This window comes from Scylla paramamosain, chromosome 18 (assembly GCF_035594125.1).
Source record: "Scylla paramamosain isolate STU-SP2022 chromosome 18, ASM3559412v1, whole genome shotgun sequence".
NCBI lineage: Eukaryota > Metazoa > Arthropoda > Malacostraca > Decapoda > Portunidae > Scylla > Scylla paramamosain.
Genome location: NC_087168.1, coordinates 3641148 through 3659723, shown reverse-complemented (window position 1 = coordinate 3659723; position 18576 = coordinate 3641148). Strand labels below are relative to the sequence as shown.

Below are 18576 nucleotides of genomic sequence, written 5' to 3'. Positions count from 1 at the left end.
AAAATTATTACACTGTGACAGCAGAGTTGCGACAAATTAATGGCTGGAGAAAAAAAAAAAAAACTTATTGGAAAAGTCTAGCACTGCCTGGAATACTGTGTGTGGCTTGCATGGTAAACTGTAATAACTCTGGAACTCCCTGCCTGCTTCTACATTTCCTCCTTCCTACGACCTGAACTCTTTCAAGAGGAAGGTTTCAAGACACATCCTCCATCCTTTTGACTTTTTTTTTTTTTTTTGTGGTGGGAGAGGCACTGGCACCTCAGTGAGCCTTGTCTTTTCGCTCTTTTATTGCCTTTGGCCAGTGCCCCTCTTACATAGTAAAAAGAGAGAGAGAGAGAGAGAGAGAGAGAGAGAGAGAGAGAGAGAGAGAGAGAGAGAGAGAGAGAGAGAGAGAGAGAGAGAGAGAGAGAGAGAGAGAGAGAGAGAGAGAGAGAGAGAGAGAGAGAGAGAGAGAGAGACCTCAGTTTACCGTACGATCTTTTTGGGAGAGAAAAGGTACATCAGTTAGTGGGATTATGAAGAGAAGTGGTTGTCTCACTTATGATGACAAATAATTAGTGGTAAATTACAATATGTACAAGGAATGATGAAAGATGGAGGTGATGAGTTAACAATGAGATAGTGGAAGAACTTGAGGAACCTGGGAAAGACAAATGGATGAAGGAATGTGAGGAGGAACTGAAGGTATTAAACATGAACCAGGAGAAACTAAAGAAAATGACAAAACAAGATCTGAGCAAGATGCATGCTTTAAATGCAGCACAGATGTATTAAGGCCGAGGAAGATATGGAAGACAGGAAAATGAAATGTGCGGCAACGAGCCACAGAATTATATGCTCTAAGGCGGATTTTTTCAGACCGAGAAGGAGCGAGTTGCCAGTTTGTGCAATGTGACGCTCACGTCGGCAGGAGCTGGAAAGTGGTTTTGTCGCTGACGTCTGTACACAAAACAGACTCTAAGCACACTCTGGCTACACAAAGAGTGTCGCTGTCCTGATAACGATAGTGACCTGATACGCGGGCGGATACAACTGCGACGGATACAGCTGTGACGAACACACAAGGCTTGGTGATACGCGGGCGGATGTAGTTCAAGAAAAAAAATTTTATAATAACTATAACATAATAATAATAATAATAATAACTACAGTAGTAGTAGTAGTAGTAGTAGTAGTAGTAGTAGTAGTAGTAGTAGTAGTAGTAGTAGTAGTAGCAATAGTAGTAGCAGTAGTAACATTTGAAACATTTCTCAGTTTATTAATGAACAACGAAGCCTCAGCGTTGAGGAATAAGGCCAGCCTGTCTGTAAGCAAAAGGTTTTCAGGCAAAAGTAAGTTCAAGTAATCAAAAAATACTTGCATGGAATCTTTAAACAATGTCAATGAAATAATAAATACACAAGTTGCTAACACAAAATACAAAACGTAATGGTAGTACTTACAATATAAAATAAATAAAATAAATAAATAAATAAACAAATAATAGTAATAATAATAATAATAATAATAATAATAATAATAATAATAATAATAATAATAATAATAATAATAATAATAATGATAATAATAACAATAATAATAATAATAATAATAATAATAATAATAATAATAATAATAATAATAATAATAATAACAATAATAATAAAGAAACAAAAATAAAAAAAATGAAATCAGATACAATACATAACAATAAAAAATGTATAGAATTATAGAAAAAAAAAACCTGGGCTATCCATTAAGGAGGAAGAGGAGGAAGATGATGCTGGGAAAGACTAAAGGAAGACAGGAATTAGGAATTGTATTAGATATCAATTAATAAGAATCCAGAGATGAGAGAAGGAGCATTTTTGATACCCTGAGGGAGAGAGTTCCAGGTGGAGGGTCCCGGCCACCTGATGGAGTGTCGGGAGAGACTGAGGCCATGAGGTGGAGTGCCGCGTTGCTCTCTGTGCCGCGTGGGACGCTCATCACAAGGAAGAGCGGCACTGATTTCATCTTTGTACATACTCGTACAGTTTGCACTGAAAGTTTCGTTACATCTTGAAGTTTAAAGATCTTTGTGTTTTTAAAGAGAGGCGTGGTGTGTTCAAGATAAGAAGTGCCTGTGATAATTCGAATAATGTTTTAATGTGTCTTGCACGCCAGGGATGGAGTGCATTTATCACGCCAGGGTGTTCATGTTTTAGCCGGAACACTCGAGCGGGAGGCAACTGCACTCCAACGCTTTTTTCTTTAGTCAGGAGGGAGGAAGGAGTTGTGAGGTCGAAATGAAGGAAAAATTAGTTAAATCTAGAAAGGTAACTAGCTCAGGGAAGGTGAGATACAGCTTAAGTATTTACTATACAAATTGCAGAAGTATTCTGAATAAAAAAGACTTGCTTAGAGCAATACCGTGTGTAGAGAACCTCGCTATCATTGCTTTAACAGAAACTTGGTTAGCTATGTCAGGAAAAGTATATAATCCAGAGGTTAAGATAGATGGTTATACACTGTTCTATAAAGACAGGGAAAACAGGAGAGGAGGAGGCGTCACGCTGTACGTTAGGGACACATTACAGTGTTGTATTAACAGTAGAATTAAAACAGACAGCAGAACAGAGTCGATATGGGTAGATATTAAGGAAGGATTACAGTCAGTAGTACTGGGAGTAGTGTACAGGCCACTGACCAGTACAAAGGAGAGTAACACCTCACTGTGGCAGGAAATAAACAGAGCAGGCAGGCACAGTCAGGTATGTGTGGTAGGAGATTTTAATTTTAGGAATATCGACTGGAGTCTGACGGTGGGTAAAAAAGGAAGCAGAGGAATTTCCTAAGGTAATTCAGGATAATTTTTTAAAACAAGTAATCTTAGAACCCACAAGGGAGAATAATATTCTACATTTAATTCTAACTAACAGGGAGGAAGCAGTCACGCAGGTAGACGTTGGAGGACAGTTAGGTAACAGTGACCATTGGGAAATTAGGTACAAATTAGAATGGGAGGAAAATTTTGGAAGTAAAAACACTAGTCAAATACCTGACTTTAGGAAAACAGATTTTGAGGGATTAAAAAGGTACCTCCAAGGAGTTGACTGGCAATGGATGCAGGGGTAGGTAAGGTCCAGGAAGGAGTTAAGAGAGATAAGGCAGGATAAGGGATGTGATGTGATGTGATGAGGGATCTTATATATACAACTCATCTTGAACTTTTTTTTAGCCTGTCTATCTCCTGTTCCACTATCTCCGTAATTATGGAAATATCTGTCAGCTTCTCATTCTCCTCTGCTCTAAACATCTGTTCACTATCTGGCATATCCTGCATGTTTTCCTGGGTGAAGACAGTTAAAAAATACTCATTCAGAAATTTACTCATCTCCCCAGAACTAACCAGCTCCCCATCTGCTGCCTTTAATGGACCTATCGTTTCCTTATTCTTCGTCCTGTATACCTGATAAAATCCCTTGGGGTCCGTCTTCGCCTGGCTACCTTTAATTCATAATTGTCCTTAGCTTTCCTCGTTAACTTCCTGACTGTTCTAACTAATTCATTATATTGTGACCTTAAAACTTCTTCACCTGCCCTTAATCTCTTATATATACTTCTCTTCCGCCCTATATAATGCTTTAACCTAGCAGTCATCCATTTAAGGTCGTTTTTCTGTGATCTTATTGCCCTATACGGGATGTTTGCTAACTGACCTGTATGAACTTTATCTACGAAATATTTATACAATTCATCTACATTTACTTCACTTAATCCCCTCATCTCGGCCCCTTCCATCCTCTCCACTGCCTCATCTACTCGTCTCGATCTCACCTCTCCCATCTCAGCATGACCTGACCCTCCAACATACTCACACCTATCTCCCCCTCCCTGTCTCCTCCGCCCCTTCCGGACACATCTTCCCTCCTCTTGTCCTACACCCTCACGCCTCACCTCACCTCTCTCATCCTGCCTTATCTCTCTCAACTCCGTCCCGGACCTGACCTCACCCTACATCCGTTGCCAGTCCACTACTTGGAGGTACCTTTTTAATTCCTCAAAATCTGCTCTCCTAAAGTCAGGTATTTTACTTGTGTTCTTGCTTCTAAAAGTTTCTTCCCATTTTAAATTGTACCTAATTTCCCAATGGTCACTGTTACCTAGCTGTCCTCCAACCTCTACCTGCGTGACTGCTTCCTCCCTGTTAGTAAGAATTAAATCTAGAATATTGTTCCCCTTTGTGGGTTCTACGACTACCTGTTTTAAAAAATTATCCTGAATTACCTTAAGAAATTCCTCTGCTTCCCTGTTACCCACCATCAGACTCCAGTCGATATTCCTTCCCTAAAATTAAAATCTACCACACATACCTGACTGTACCTCCCTGCTCTATCTATTTCCTGCCACAGTGAGGTGTTAATTTCCTTGGTACTGGTCGGTGGTCTGTAGCAGTAGTAGTGAAAAAAAAAAAAATAATAATAATGATAGTAATAATAATAACAACAACAACAGCAACAACAACAACAACAATGATAATAATAACAACAATAATAATAATAATAATAATAATAATAATAATAATAATAATAATAATAATAATAATGATAATAATGATAATAATAGCAATAATAATAACAGCAGTGGTAGCAGCAACAGCAGCAGCAACAGTAACGTACACTGCCACCGCAACACCACAACACCAGACCACCACGTGCACCACACAACACAACACAACACAACACAACACAACACAGGCTCTCCCACACTCGTCCATTCCCTTCACCCTCTCTCGCTGCGGCCTCTCCCTCTCCACACAGTCAACACTCCATCATATTTTACCTCCCCCACGTTATTTTGAAAGACATTACTCACACCAGTTTAGTTATGATTCAAAGATCTGTTTTATCACTTTTTTTTTCAGTTTGCAGTACATTAATTTGCCTCTTCATGCATCCGCGAAGTTTTTTTTTTTTTTTTTTTAGTTTATTTGCTTATTATGTTCAAAGTCTCCTTCTCTTTCTAGTCACGGCTGTTTTCATTTACAGATTTCATGTCTTGCCTTCATGTGTTCCATACCGCAGTTAATTCTAAACGACAATTAACTGAGTTGTCTCAGTGTTTATTTCCTTAACATTATATTCAGTGTCTCCCTGTCTCTTTTTCTCCCTCAAAGGATAAGTTAAATATTTTCCTGTACATGTGCTTTCATTCTTAAATCTCAGGTATTTTTCTAATCTGTCTCAACGGAGCAATCATTGTATTCGCCAACAAACTGGGCAATCTCACTCTTTATTTGCACATTATTATATTCCAAGTTTTTACTTCTAGAATGAGTTTTCCTCTTTCTTTTCTCTTTCTTTTTTTTTTTTATTTCTCACCTGTCTCAGTTTCTTTATTTCATCCTAATATTCGTACTCACCAACAAACTGAACTGTCTCAATGCTTATTTTCTTATTATTACATTTCAAGCTTTCATCTCTCTAGAATCAATATGTCTTTCTTTTCACTTCTCAGCTGCTTTAATTCCTCTACTTCATCCTAATAACCGTATGCACCAACAAACAGAGCAGACCTGTGTCAATATCTATTTTCCTGACACCAACCTCCATGTTTCCTTCTTTTCGTGATCAGAGGTTTGGTAATAATCAGGTAACAGTTGCTTTCATTTCTAAAGCTCGCATTCCTGAACATTTCCTTGTCTTAGTTCTCACATTCAACAGACTGTGGTGGGAGTTCAATTTTCTGGGATGTTTTCATGATGCCAGTAATAGTTTAACAAGAATTTTTCATCATCACAGAGGAAAACTGCCATGAAAACCAGTCTAAACATTTCTGTGGCCTTTGGAAACAGTCGTGACGAGAGAACAAAGCGTTTCAGAACACTGGCCAAGTCTCACAAATCACCGGAACTTATCCCATAGAACACGGATTTCCATGTTCAGTGAGGTCAGTGGTATTTGCTACGTACAGCAGAGTGGTCAAAAATTCCCTATCAGAAAGTCTCCGTTACCATGCTCTTTACTCAGGGATTTCAGCAGCGGTAACACTAGCACGATCCATGAGTAAATCCCTTTGGCTTCGCTTATATTACGAAGAACGTGAGGCATGTTTGTTTGCACGTCTGTCTGGCTTGCATATACTTCAACACAAGAAAATAAGGGAAGCTGGAAAAAAAAAAAAAAAAACATTGGACTTGCACGTGGCAGTCCCTGCATAAAACTTATCTAATACAAGCTGTCATCCTCATCTATAAATTTATCTGATCATTATTTAAAGCTCCGTAATGACTCGTCACTAACAACCTGATTAATGAGGCTCTACCACTCCACTGAGAACTAATTCCTTCCTATATTTTTCTTTTTATCTAACTTTATCATGCCTGAACCCACTACTTCTTGTGCTATCCTGATTACTGACCTGATGATTTTGTCTGTGCTACCCTTGATATATCCCGTGGGGCCTGGACCACTCAAAACGCTCTGGGCTTTCATCAGTGCTGCTTTCAAAGGCCACAGAGATGATTAATCGGGTTCTCCTGGGTATTTTCTTTACCGATGACGCAGAATCCTTAGTAAGATACCACATCAATCATGAAAACAGTCCTGAAAATCTAAATAACTTTCTGTATAAACTGTTAAAAGTGGTTAGTTAGGATAAACCAATGAAACATTTATAAATACACACTTCGAACTCACTGTGTTTACTTATCTACGTTACTAAGAACCCCGTCTGTCTGCACGTCTGTGTGGCTCGTATTCTCAAGCGCTTCGGGTTCTCGTGGGGATCACTCGTGTCTCCAAAGGCCAAATGGTTAGTCATGTTCCCAGGATGTTTCTTTGCCAGTGACACGTGGAAGCCTTGTTACGCGTCACCACAATCATGAAAACACCATTGAAAACTCAGACAACTTCCACAAAAGCTTGTTGAAAATAAATGAGATAAGGCGCCGAAATGATGATGATAAATATATGCGGACCTAAATCTCATTGGCTTTGTTTACTTTTTTATTACTGGAAACGCGAGGTCTGTTTGTATGTGCGTACATGTCTGCGCGCTCTCGTCAGGACTGCTTTCAAAGGCCACAGGAATGATTGGTCAGGATTCTCGTGTGTTTTCCCAATGACAAGGCAGATCCCGTCTTAACATTACGAACCACTCTGAGACATTTCCTCTTGCTCTCCAGCCACCTCTAAGCATTACGTTGGCTAGACATTGCTATATCTATTCTTTCAATTCCCTTTTCTTTCTTTCTTGTCGATGCTTATAAATATTGCATTGCTTTTAGTGCAGTGTATTATTGTATATCACAGTGATAGGGTTAAACTATCACCAGAATCACGAAATCACCCTTGAACACTCCAAAGGCATGTATCGCCGCCAACACATAAATTTCATAACATGGCTTAGCAAGACCTCAAAGTGCTTATGTACATAAAACTTTTTTCCTTCTCAGAATAACGTGTGCTTTCACCTCAGACAAACTCGTTTTACATCCTGTATCTTCAACCAAAGCCTGTGCAAGCTGTGGAGTCAAGACGCAAGACGCGAGGACGTTTGAGAACACTGACCCTTGATACTGAACGCGATGATCGATAATAAACATAAGGACAAACTAAACCTTTCTATTTCCTAACATAATTCCATGATTCAAATCATTACGTTGTGCTTTTGTAGACTTCGGCTCATCAGACAACACATTTCTAGACACTGTTGACGGACGCTTGAAGCACGGCTGTTTGTAGCTACCGGAAACCACGAGTAATGTTACCACCGAGTAATATTATGCCCTGGATTGTTCTCCCATCACGAATATTTTCAAAGCATATAGAGATAATTAGACGTATTCTTATAGCTGTTCCGCATCAGTACATTCTGCAAGTCGTCAGGCTTACGTACCGTGGCATTCCCTGTATTTATTACTAATATTAAAAGCCCAATCTCATAGAAAAAAAAAAAAATTATCTGCATTTTACTAAAAAAAACATTGAACAAAGAACATATAACATATCTTAACTATTATTATCATAACTGCCACTACTTTAGATGCAACACACATCAGCCACTCTCTGTGTGCGGGTGTGGGCAGGCAGTGCTCCTTGTTTTAATGCTAGAGCTCGCAGTGTTCCGTGTTTTAATGTCACACTCTATAATCTTCCTATCTATGTATACTTTTTGCACGCACCTCTCCCTCCGGCAATGCATCCTGCTGATCTGTTGCTACATTTGGAAAGCTGTATTCCTGCGCATTCTCATATTCTTTTGTGTTCCTAAGCATGTTGCTGTATTCTCTTAATGTTGTGTTTCCTTGTTGAGTCTCTCTCTCTCTCTCTCTCTCTCTCTCTCTCTCTCTCTCTCTCTCTCTCTCTCTCTCTCTCTCTCTCTCTCTCTCTCTCTCTCTCTCTCTCTCTCTCTCTCTCTACATATTACACTATGATCATGACTGGTTCCTATTTTTCGTCCTTCCTTCACCCGAGACAGAAAACAACTGGGAATGAGGTGGTCACTACCGCCCCTGACACAGCTCTCCTAGAGGCAAGCAGCGGCCAGCAGCGGCCAGCAGCTTTGCGTGAGATAATACGTCGTCACTGCGCTACACGGGTAAGTATAGTCATGATCGATAGTCGAGCAAGGACCGCACTAATTTCCGTCGTGTTTGAACCTTTAACTGAATGAGCACATCTTAAACATTCTGGGCTCCTACTCCGACAGTTTTCAAAGACTACGTAAATAATTAATCAAGTTTTCGTATTGCCAGTGTAGAATCCTTGCTACGCTATCACCGGAAACATGAAAGCTCCCTTGAAAACACACAGTAACTTCCACTACAATTTGTTCAAAGCGGTTGATGACTAGACGTTTAAGAAGACGGACCTCTGAAGTCCTCTGATCTGCTGACAGTCTCCGCGCAAAACCTGACAAATGATAGACTTTTAGCGCATTAAATTACTTGGTATAGAGAAAAAAACACGAAACATAGTGGCAGTGAGTGCATGAGGTTCCTCTTGACTACATTATGAATGACCAGCAATGGCTTTGACCAGAGTCACCGTCACAGGGACAGAAGGTTGCACCACCGTACTCTGGCTAATTGCCCGTCTGAATCCGTACAAACACGGTGTCGAAGTTGAACCACAAAGTTCTAAGCCAATAATGTGGAATGTGACACCAAGTAATGGAATGTACAGTTGTGGTCACAAGTCAAATTACAATCTGCAGTCACTTCCAATGTGCTTAGTGTTTTCTCCCAAGCCTACGTCCTCTGGTCTGCTAAGAATCTATCATTTGTCACCTTTAGTTTCCAGATTGCCACCACATCAGAGGACTAGGAAGTAAGGAAAACTTTAAACAAAAAGGAATAAATTCAGAATGTATGTCTGCTATTGACTATGACTGCACGTACACATCTCAGACTTATCCTCGGTGTCTTCTTCATTCATTAGTTATTTTTTATGCAAGAGGAGTTCTGACCAAAGGCTTATAAACAGGGTAGAGAAAAAGGCCATTAAGGATGCCAGTCCTTAGAAAATAGGGCCAGAAGGATTAACTAAAATTAAAGAAGTGTTTTGAAACCTTTAGTGACTAGACTGTCAGCAGAATTAAAGGAAACACAGGACACGATGGGGATACATGCAGCAAGTGTCCCCACTACTGACCATGACCACTCCCACACCTGAGACTCATCCTCGCTGTCTTCATTCCACTGGCACATGATTAGGTAAGCAAGCAAGCGCCAGGCGTCCAATCACGTGGCGGTACAGAAAGCCAAAGAGCAAGACGTAATGAAGAGCCACAAAGAAAATCAGATTTTTTTTTAGTGTAACAGGACTCTGGCCGAGGGCAACAAAAAAAAATTAAGTAAATAAATAAATAATAAAATATATAAATAAATAAATAAAAATAAATAAATAAATAAATAAATAATAATAAACTAATGAAAATATAAAATAAATAAATAATAATAAACTAATGAAAATATAAAATAAATAAATAAATAAAAAATAAATAAATACATAAGTAAATAAATAAAAGGCTAAAAAGGTCCACTAAAGATGCCAATCACTTAAGCGCATAGCTAAAAAGGAATATCCAAAATTAAGAGGAGTGTCTTGAAACCTCCCTCTTGAAAGAGTTCAAGTCACAGGTAGGAGGAAATATAGGAGCTAGCATGCAGAGTGTTCCAGATGAAAGACTGAGAACACCTGAGCCTCTTACATTAGGGAGCTAGACAGAATAAGAGTGAGAGAAAGTAGAAAGCCTTGTGCAGCGAGGCCGCGAGAGGAGGGGAGGCATGCAGCTAGCAAGATCAGTAGAACAGTTAGCGTGAAAGTAGCGATAAAGATAAAAAGAGATGCAACCTTGCGAAAAAGACAGAGAAAGGATGAAGAGTCAGTTACAGGAAAGGAGTTGATGAGACGAAATGCTTTTGATTGAACCCTGTTCAAGAGACTAAACTATTATGAACTCAAATTATGTGGATTTGTCGTAAGAAGCGGGTTATATTGTTTAAGGAGGTACATTATGATTCTGTGAGGATGGTACTAAGATGAACACCAAACAAACACTTGAGGGAGGAAAGGGCAAGATGCAATGAAGACTGCCACAGTGAAATACAAACAATTAACTCTTTATGAGGTCGAATTAGTATGAGGATATGAGGATTTGTCGTACGAAGTGGTTATATTGTAAAGGGAAAGAGTGATGAGTCTGTGAGGATGTTACTACTACGATGGACAGCATACAACGAGTGAGAGAGGCAAGATGCTGAAGTGAATTGTAAGAGTTTCAAGCACCGAGCCAACAGCTGAACATGTGACGCAGAGACCATGATGCTTGTGCTGCTGTTGTGTGAACGATTTGAAACTTGCACACACTCTATATAGCGCTGAGTATGTAAGTAGCGATGTGTATGTCTGTATGTAGTGATCGTTTGAAACTTGAAAAAAAAAAGAATAATAATAATAATGTAGCATTTTAACACTTTGTTCTCCCATCAGGATTATTTTCAAATGCCAGAGATAATTACTCAGGTTCTCGTGAGATTTTTTTTTTATTCATGATGATTTTTTTTTTTAACTAGCATTACAACCATGAAAACACCCTTGAAAGCTCCAGTAACTTCCACTGGAGCCTGCTGAACGTAAAAAGACAACTATGAAATGTCTAGAAATACGATCATAAGTTGGAGAAAGTTCATTGCCAGTCGTCCGGAACTTAGACTAAAAGGAATTTTTTACTGGATTCTCATGACTTTTTTTTCTCTGTTTTCTATGAATTATGCAAAATTATTGTTAAACTGTCACTGCGATCATGAAAGCACCATTCAAAGCTCCAATAATTTCCAATGGAGCCTGCTGAATGTAAGAGACAAGACTATGAAACGGTTTTCTCTTTCCCTTCTTCCTCTCCTTTCCATACCGCGGTAACTAATGCCACACTGCCACACATGCCGCGGTAACTAATGCCACACTGCCATTTGTTACTGAGGAGTTATTACTATTTTTCTTTCAGCCTTCCACCTCCCTTTTTTTTCTCTTCCTCCTTCTCCTTCTTTCCATATCGGGGTGACTATAGCAACAGCTGACAAAGATTAAACAATACAAACATTTCTTCACTTTCTGTTACCTCAAATGCCGCTGAGGGATATTTATTTTAGCCTTCCATCTCCATTTTTTCTTCCTTCTCTCCTTTCCACATCGCAACAAGTGACAAAGGCTAAACTATACAGAAGCATTCATAACTTGCTCTTCTTTTGCCGTTTTCATAAATATTACTGAGTTATTATTAGTATTATTTTATTTATTTATCTATTTTTTTTTAGCCTTCCACCTCCCTTTTTCTTTTCTTTCCCCTTTCTTCACATCGCGGTGATTAAAGCAACTGGCAAAGACTGAACACAAACATACCTTCCAGCCTTAATTACTTTCTCGCATTCTCTTAAAATCCTCACCATAATGTTATTGGTGTACGTAAATGCAAGAAATGGGGCGTCCAGAATACGACTCATGATAGGGAGAAAAATTCTGAGCGTGTTTCTCTCTCTCGCTCTCTGAATAATGCTGTACTGAGATGAGGTTGCTTCGGGTGACGCACACACTCACAAGTATTATTGAAGGACTGATTTTTCCTATTTCTTTTTTGTTCTTCTTGTACATGTTGCAGTGGTCTCTGTAACACTTCATATAATGAGGCGAAAAAAAGTACATTTGTATAATACTCTTGTTCTTCGCATTCTGTCATCACAAGTATAACAGAAGGATTATTATTATTATTATTATTATTATTATTATTATTATTATTATTATTATTATCATTATTATTATTATTATTATTATTTTCCAAGTCGTTGGTGTCCAGTGTAACATTTCACGTAACGATGCAACACAGGAGGCTTTTACATAATATATTTATTCTTCATTATCTCATACCACAATTATTGCTAAAGCCGTGTTTTCAACCATTTTTCCTGTCTTTTTCATGCAACACTAGCCAAAGTCATATGTAACAAAATTCAGCCTCTCTCTCTCACCGCCGCAATGTTGCAATTCTAGCTGTCTTCTACCGCTATTTTCATGCCAACTGCTCTTCTGATCTTGCTAACTGCATGCCTCCCCTCCCATATATATATATATATATATATATATATATATATATATATATATATATATATATATATATATATATATATATATATATATGATAAAAAGGCGTTTGTATGCACCTTTTCTTCTCGCTCTCTCTTATCACAGATATTGATAAAGCCTCATGTTAACCATTTTCTCCTTTCTTTTTATTTTTTTTCCTGTAACACAAGCCAACGTAACGTGACAAAATTATATTATATAGAGACATTGCCATATACTGTAGTTTATCGTTATGTGTCACCACAAGTATTACTAAAGCCGTATTTTCAAATATTCTTTTCTTTCCTTTTTTTCCTGTAACATCAGATAACGTAACATGTGACAACCATTTTTGTGACAAAATGATACAGCAGACAGACGTGTGCATGACACTTGTTCTCCGCTGTCTATTACCACACGTATTACTGAGACTTTATTTATGTAATTTTAATTGGCCTTTCTTTATCAATACAGACAAAGGCACCAGGACAGGAGAGAACAAGAAACAGCGAGGTTCCAGATTCACAAAGTTATATCTAAAAAAAAAAAAAAAAAAAAAAAAAAGATAGGAAGGAATTGGTTCTCAAACAGAGTGGCTGATGAATGAAATAGACTCAGCAATCAGGTTGTTAGTGCCGAGTCATTTAGGAGCTTTAAAAGAAGGTAAAGAATAAATATATGGACGAAGATGATAGTGGAAATAGGAAAGCATGTTTTACACACGGACTGCCACATAGAGGCCTGGTGGTTTCTTGCAGCTTCCCTTACTTTCTTTTGTTGTTATGTAGTTGCTCTTCGTTGTCTGTTACTCCGCTGCTTATGTGAACATTACGTGTGCTCTCTCCACGCGCCGCTACAACAACGCAAAACGAGAGAAGGCAAGACTGTGACATGCACCTATCACTAATTAACGCTGTCTTTCTCAGCCCACTCCTGCCTTCTCCTCCACAAGCTGCTTACACGGAGCAAAATGAGAGGAACGAATACTGTAACATTCCAATCTCTAAACATCAATGCATTTCTCAGACCCGTATTCTGAAACACTTTGCTCTCCGGACGCGACTATTTTGAAAGGTCACATACATGATTAGCCGAGTTCTCAAGAGTGTTTCTGCTTTTAAGAATGTAGAAATTCTGTTAATTTCTCACCAGAACCACACACACACAGAAAAAAAAAACACTTAAAAACCCGTGTAGCTTCAACTTGAGTCTTTTGAATGTAGCAGAGGTGCGGACAGAAATGTTTCAAAATTATGGTCCTCGGCTCTACTTTTGAGGTGTCCACACGCACGCGCCGCTACAACAGAGCAGGAGAGAAGCGAAGAGCATGACACAGAACCATCGCCAAACAACAATGTGCATGTCAGCCCACCTGTGCTCTGTCCACCAGCCGCTAAACACAACAGAAGCGACAGAAACAAAGAGCGTAACACACATAAGAGCATAAGAAGAGAAGAAAATTAGGGGAAGCTGCAAGAAGCCATCAGACCTACACGTGGCAGTTCTTGTATAAATATGCCTGCCTATTTCCACCTAATCCTCATCCATAGATTTAGTAATTCTTCTTTTAAAACGTCCCTATTGACTCGGCACTAGCAACCTTACTACACTGAGTCTATTCCATCCATCTACCACTTTATTTGTACACCAGTTCCTCCCTGTATCTCGTGTGCCCTTCGTAATGTGGACAGTTCGAGCAAACACAATGACATTTCTACTGGGCGTATAAGTTCATTATAAAAAAAAAAAAGCCAGAAATAAATGAGTAAATAGGTAGCGCGCGCGCGCACACACACACACACACACACACACACACACACACACACACACACACACACACACACACACACACACACACACACACACACACACACACAGCCAAGCATACACATTAGTCATAGTATCATTTTTTTATTAGTACTGTATTATTACGTCCGTTCTGCTTGTTTATTTTCAGTTTTCGGGCTGACTGTATCCTAACCGATTATTATTATTATTATTATTATTATTATTATTATTATTATTATTATTATTATTATTATTATTTTAGATTGACCACAAGAATACAGAGACCAAAATAAGACACAAAACGAATACAGTTCAGTTTGTGGTCCATATTTACAAAGTCATAAGGACAATGTTTACAGTAATGGACGATTCAATAAAACAAAACATATAACAACACACACACACACACACACACACATTCTTTCACTGAACTAAAGAACAACAAATAAAAAGAAAAGGAGAACATGAAAAAGAAAACAAAATGAAAATCAAAAGAAAAACAATGAACAAAGGCAAAATATCACACACACACACACACACACACACACACACACACTGTAATGATAGTACATGATGGTAATAATATGTGACATCAATAAGATTAATTTCCCATGGCCAGGGCATAGCCAAATCTACAGAAATATCGCCAAACAACAGGTGCGGTGACCGGAGAGAAAGAGAGAGAGAGAGAGAGAGAGAGAGAGAGAGAGAGAGAGAGAGAGAGAGAGAGAGAGAGAGAGAGAGAGAGAATATTAACACTGTGAGGGAATTCTGGAGTACATATCTACAGTAAATAATTTTTGAGCTCAAGGAGAAGTAAACACGATGCCTAGTCAGCGATGCCTGTCAAGGGAAGGATAGGAAGGAAGGAAGGGAGAACGAAAGAAATAATAGAAAGAAAGAAGAAAAGCACTTGCAACATTGCGACTAAATTTTTTTGCAATTAATATTTTACTTTTTTCTTTTAACTAAAGTTTGCCATTAAAAAGAAGTAGTTGATGATAGAATGAGGGGGAAAAAAAGTTCAATAACAAATACACGAAAGACTAGAAGAAGAAGAAGAAGAAGAAGAAGAAGAAGAAAAAGAAGCAGAAAAGAAGAAAAACAAGTAGTAACAGAAGAAAAAGAAAATAAAAGAGACGACAGAAGTACCAGCAATCAACACACACACACACACACACACACACACACACACACACACACACACACACACACACACACACACACATTAAAAAAAAAAAAAATCGCAACAGAACAATTCAGAAAGACGACACAGTTTCTTTCCTTGTCTAAGGAAATGCTAAGAATATTACAGAGACATGCAAGTGAACGCACAGGGGTCGGCGATGTCACTAATGAAAAATATGCAAAGAACAAATGTAACATTATGGAAAAAAGAAAAGAGCGCTAAGTTTATGAATTAACAAAACTCAAAAATATACTAATATATAAATAAGTAAATAAATAAATAAGTAAATAGATAAATAGATAAATGAATAAATATTGTCGATAAATAAATATTAGTGAAGAAAAATGCGGAAAACTAAAAAGCAACATTATGAAAAAAAAGTAGATTACTGGATTAGCAAGAGGCAAAAATACAAATTAATGAATAAAAAGATAAATTAATAGATAGATAGATAAATAAATAAATAAATAAATAAATAAAATCAACGATTAGTGAAGAAAAACTGCAAAAACAAAACAAAACAAAAAGTATGGAGAAAATATATATAAGCGAGTCGTGACATTAGCAAGACTATAAAAACAAACAAACATATATAAAAATAAATAAATAAATAAATAAAAAAGGTCAACGATACCAATGAAGGAAAACTAGAAAAAGAAAGCGTCAGCATTATGAAAAGAGAAGAAAAAGTAAGTTATTGAATTAACAAGAGTAAAAATGCATAGGCTATATATATAATTAAAAATAAATAAATATAAAAAGTCAGCGATATCGATGAAGGAAAATTACATGAAGAAAAAAAATCATAATGAAACACGAACAACACGTCACTTTTGTAAGGAAGCAGGGAAGGCAAGACTGGGCGGTGTGTAGCGGAGGGGCGACACACGCGGCATGACTAAGGAAAGGGGTGACTGATTAACAGTGCCCTCGTATTCTTGGTCTGTACTTCCAGACGGTCCGGGCTCTCACAAGATCTGTCCTCAGAGGTCTAAGAAATTATTTGTCCGATTCTTGTGGTTGTGTTTGCTTTTCCCTACTAATGACGCAGAATCGTTGTTAAACTATTACTGAAATCATGAAGTCACTCTTGAAATCCTACAATAGTTAACTTCCATTGCAGCCTGTTTAGTTATCACTGGAATTGCAAAGAAAAAAAATATACATAATATGAAAAAAAAAAAACCCTGGAAGAATCCCAATGACTCCCACTAGACAAGAGCTTATGAACGGCATTCGAGGTGACACTGAAATGTGAGAACGCGAGGACACCACCAGCGAGATGTCCATGGCGGAGCTGTGACGCCGGACACCCAGCACACGCCACACGGGGCAGGACGGGCTGGGAATACTTCGTGTATGGGTGTTGGGTGACTGCACGGTAAGGATGGTGAGTGATGAGTAATAAATGAGAGATGAGGAAGGTGCTAGAGGTCAGCAATACACACCTTAGTGCTGGCGCGTGGCGGGGAAAGCCTAGTCCGCCCTGGATGTCGAGGCAATGGCGGGGAGAGGGCTGCGGCGAGGACGGCGGAGCAGCAGAGAAGAGAGGCTGTGGCGTGGCTGTGGCGGGCACGAGGCAAGGTCCAGGCCGGGGCACGACAAAGGCAGCACCACACACTACCAGCACCTACCGCCGCTCCTGCCTTCCGCGAGATAAGGGATAAATTAAGGTCTAATTTTTCTGCACAGATTAGTAGGGTGTCGATCCTGTGAGGTGGCGGAAGCGGCGGCCAATGACAGCGGGGCGGGGAGCGTGGCGACCAATGGGAGCAGGAAGTGGCAGGAAGCTCCGCCCCGCGTGTGGATGTTCTTTGATTTTCTTGAGGCTCCATATTACATGACCAGTCAAGGGGAAAGAAGGGCTGCGACCAGAAGTTGTTGTTCAGCGGCATCTTGGCTGACATTATTGTACTGAGCACCAGCCACCACAAGCCCCATCCTGGCGCCATCTGGTGGGGGATTACCGCCCTAATCTTACTCGCGCCACAACACTTTTTATCCCGCTCGCCAAGACGCTCAGGGAAAATCTTCACGATATTTTCTGACTATTGATCTATGTAGTCCTTTTTTTCTTCCTCTCTATCTCTCCCTCTCATTTTTTCCTCATGTTGTGAGTTAGAGGCAGTGAAAATATCGGAGAATAAGAACGATGTTGTCAACTCAAAACAATAGGGGTCTTGGAATTATAAAGGAAGGACGCGAGTGTTGGCGGTACAGGGAGGGACAGAAAGGAAGGGATGGAACAGCGAGGGGTGGGGATGGGAGAGGGAGAGCAAGGAGTGGGTAGGGAGAGCTCGTCTTCCGTGCAGCACACCAGCCAGGCGGGATAATGGGACAATAACACTCTTCCCCTCACTCAGACTCGGATTAAGGTAACCGACTGAAGGGGGAGCGACCCTCATTTCCCCTCACCACACTAACCCACCCCCATCCCTCTCTCTCTCTCTCTCTCTCTCTCTCTCTCTCTCTCTCTCTCTCTCTCTCTCTCTCTCTCTCTCTCTCTCTCTCTCTCTCTTTGTCTATCTATCTGACGCGTAAAGGAGGCTAGTTGAGTAAAAAAAAAAGAATGTTCGCTTAATTGGCGTTCCCCACAAAGTTGAGCGAGAAAAAAAAGTTCCGAACAGGTTGGCCAATTTAGCTCCGGAAGTGTGTTGATACTCCTCTCTTGAAGCCGTCCAAGTCACAGGAAAGCGAAAAGCTAGACAGAATCAAACCGAATTCCTGAGTTCACTGGTGAAAGAGACGAAAGAACGAATATAATGGCAAACTCTTTCATTACTTAATGGGCAGAATAGTAGTAGAAGCTGAACACAGAACAGTTTCAGAGTTTACCTGATGAAAGGAAGAAGATACTGGTTAACTCTTGTAGAATAGTGATGGAAGGTGGAAGACAAGAAACAGATTGAGTTACAGAGTTTATAAGTGAAAGGTATGGAAGAGTGAAGATACTGGCTAATTCTTGCATTAGTGAAGTGGGTAGAATAATGACAGAAGCCGTATATAGACTGA

At 39.2% G+C, this 18576-nt stretch overlaps 1 protein-coding gene across 1 annotated transcript in view; it reads right to left on the bottom strand.

Annotated features, from left to right (window-relative positions):
• Positions 1–17788, bottom strand: part of LOC135109023 (regulatory factor X 4-like) — a 115014-nt gene extending 97226 nt beyond the window's left edge. Inside the window, exon 1 of the mRNA XM_064019999.1 lies at positions 17013–17788. The gene's annotated coding sequence lies outside the window, so the exon portion shown is untranslated. The remainder of the gene's footprint in view (positions 1–17012) is intronic.
• Positions 17789–18576: the final 788 nt, after the last annotated feature.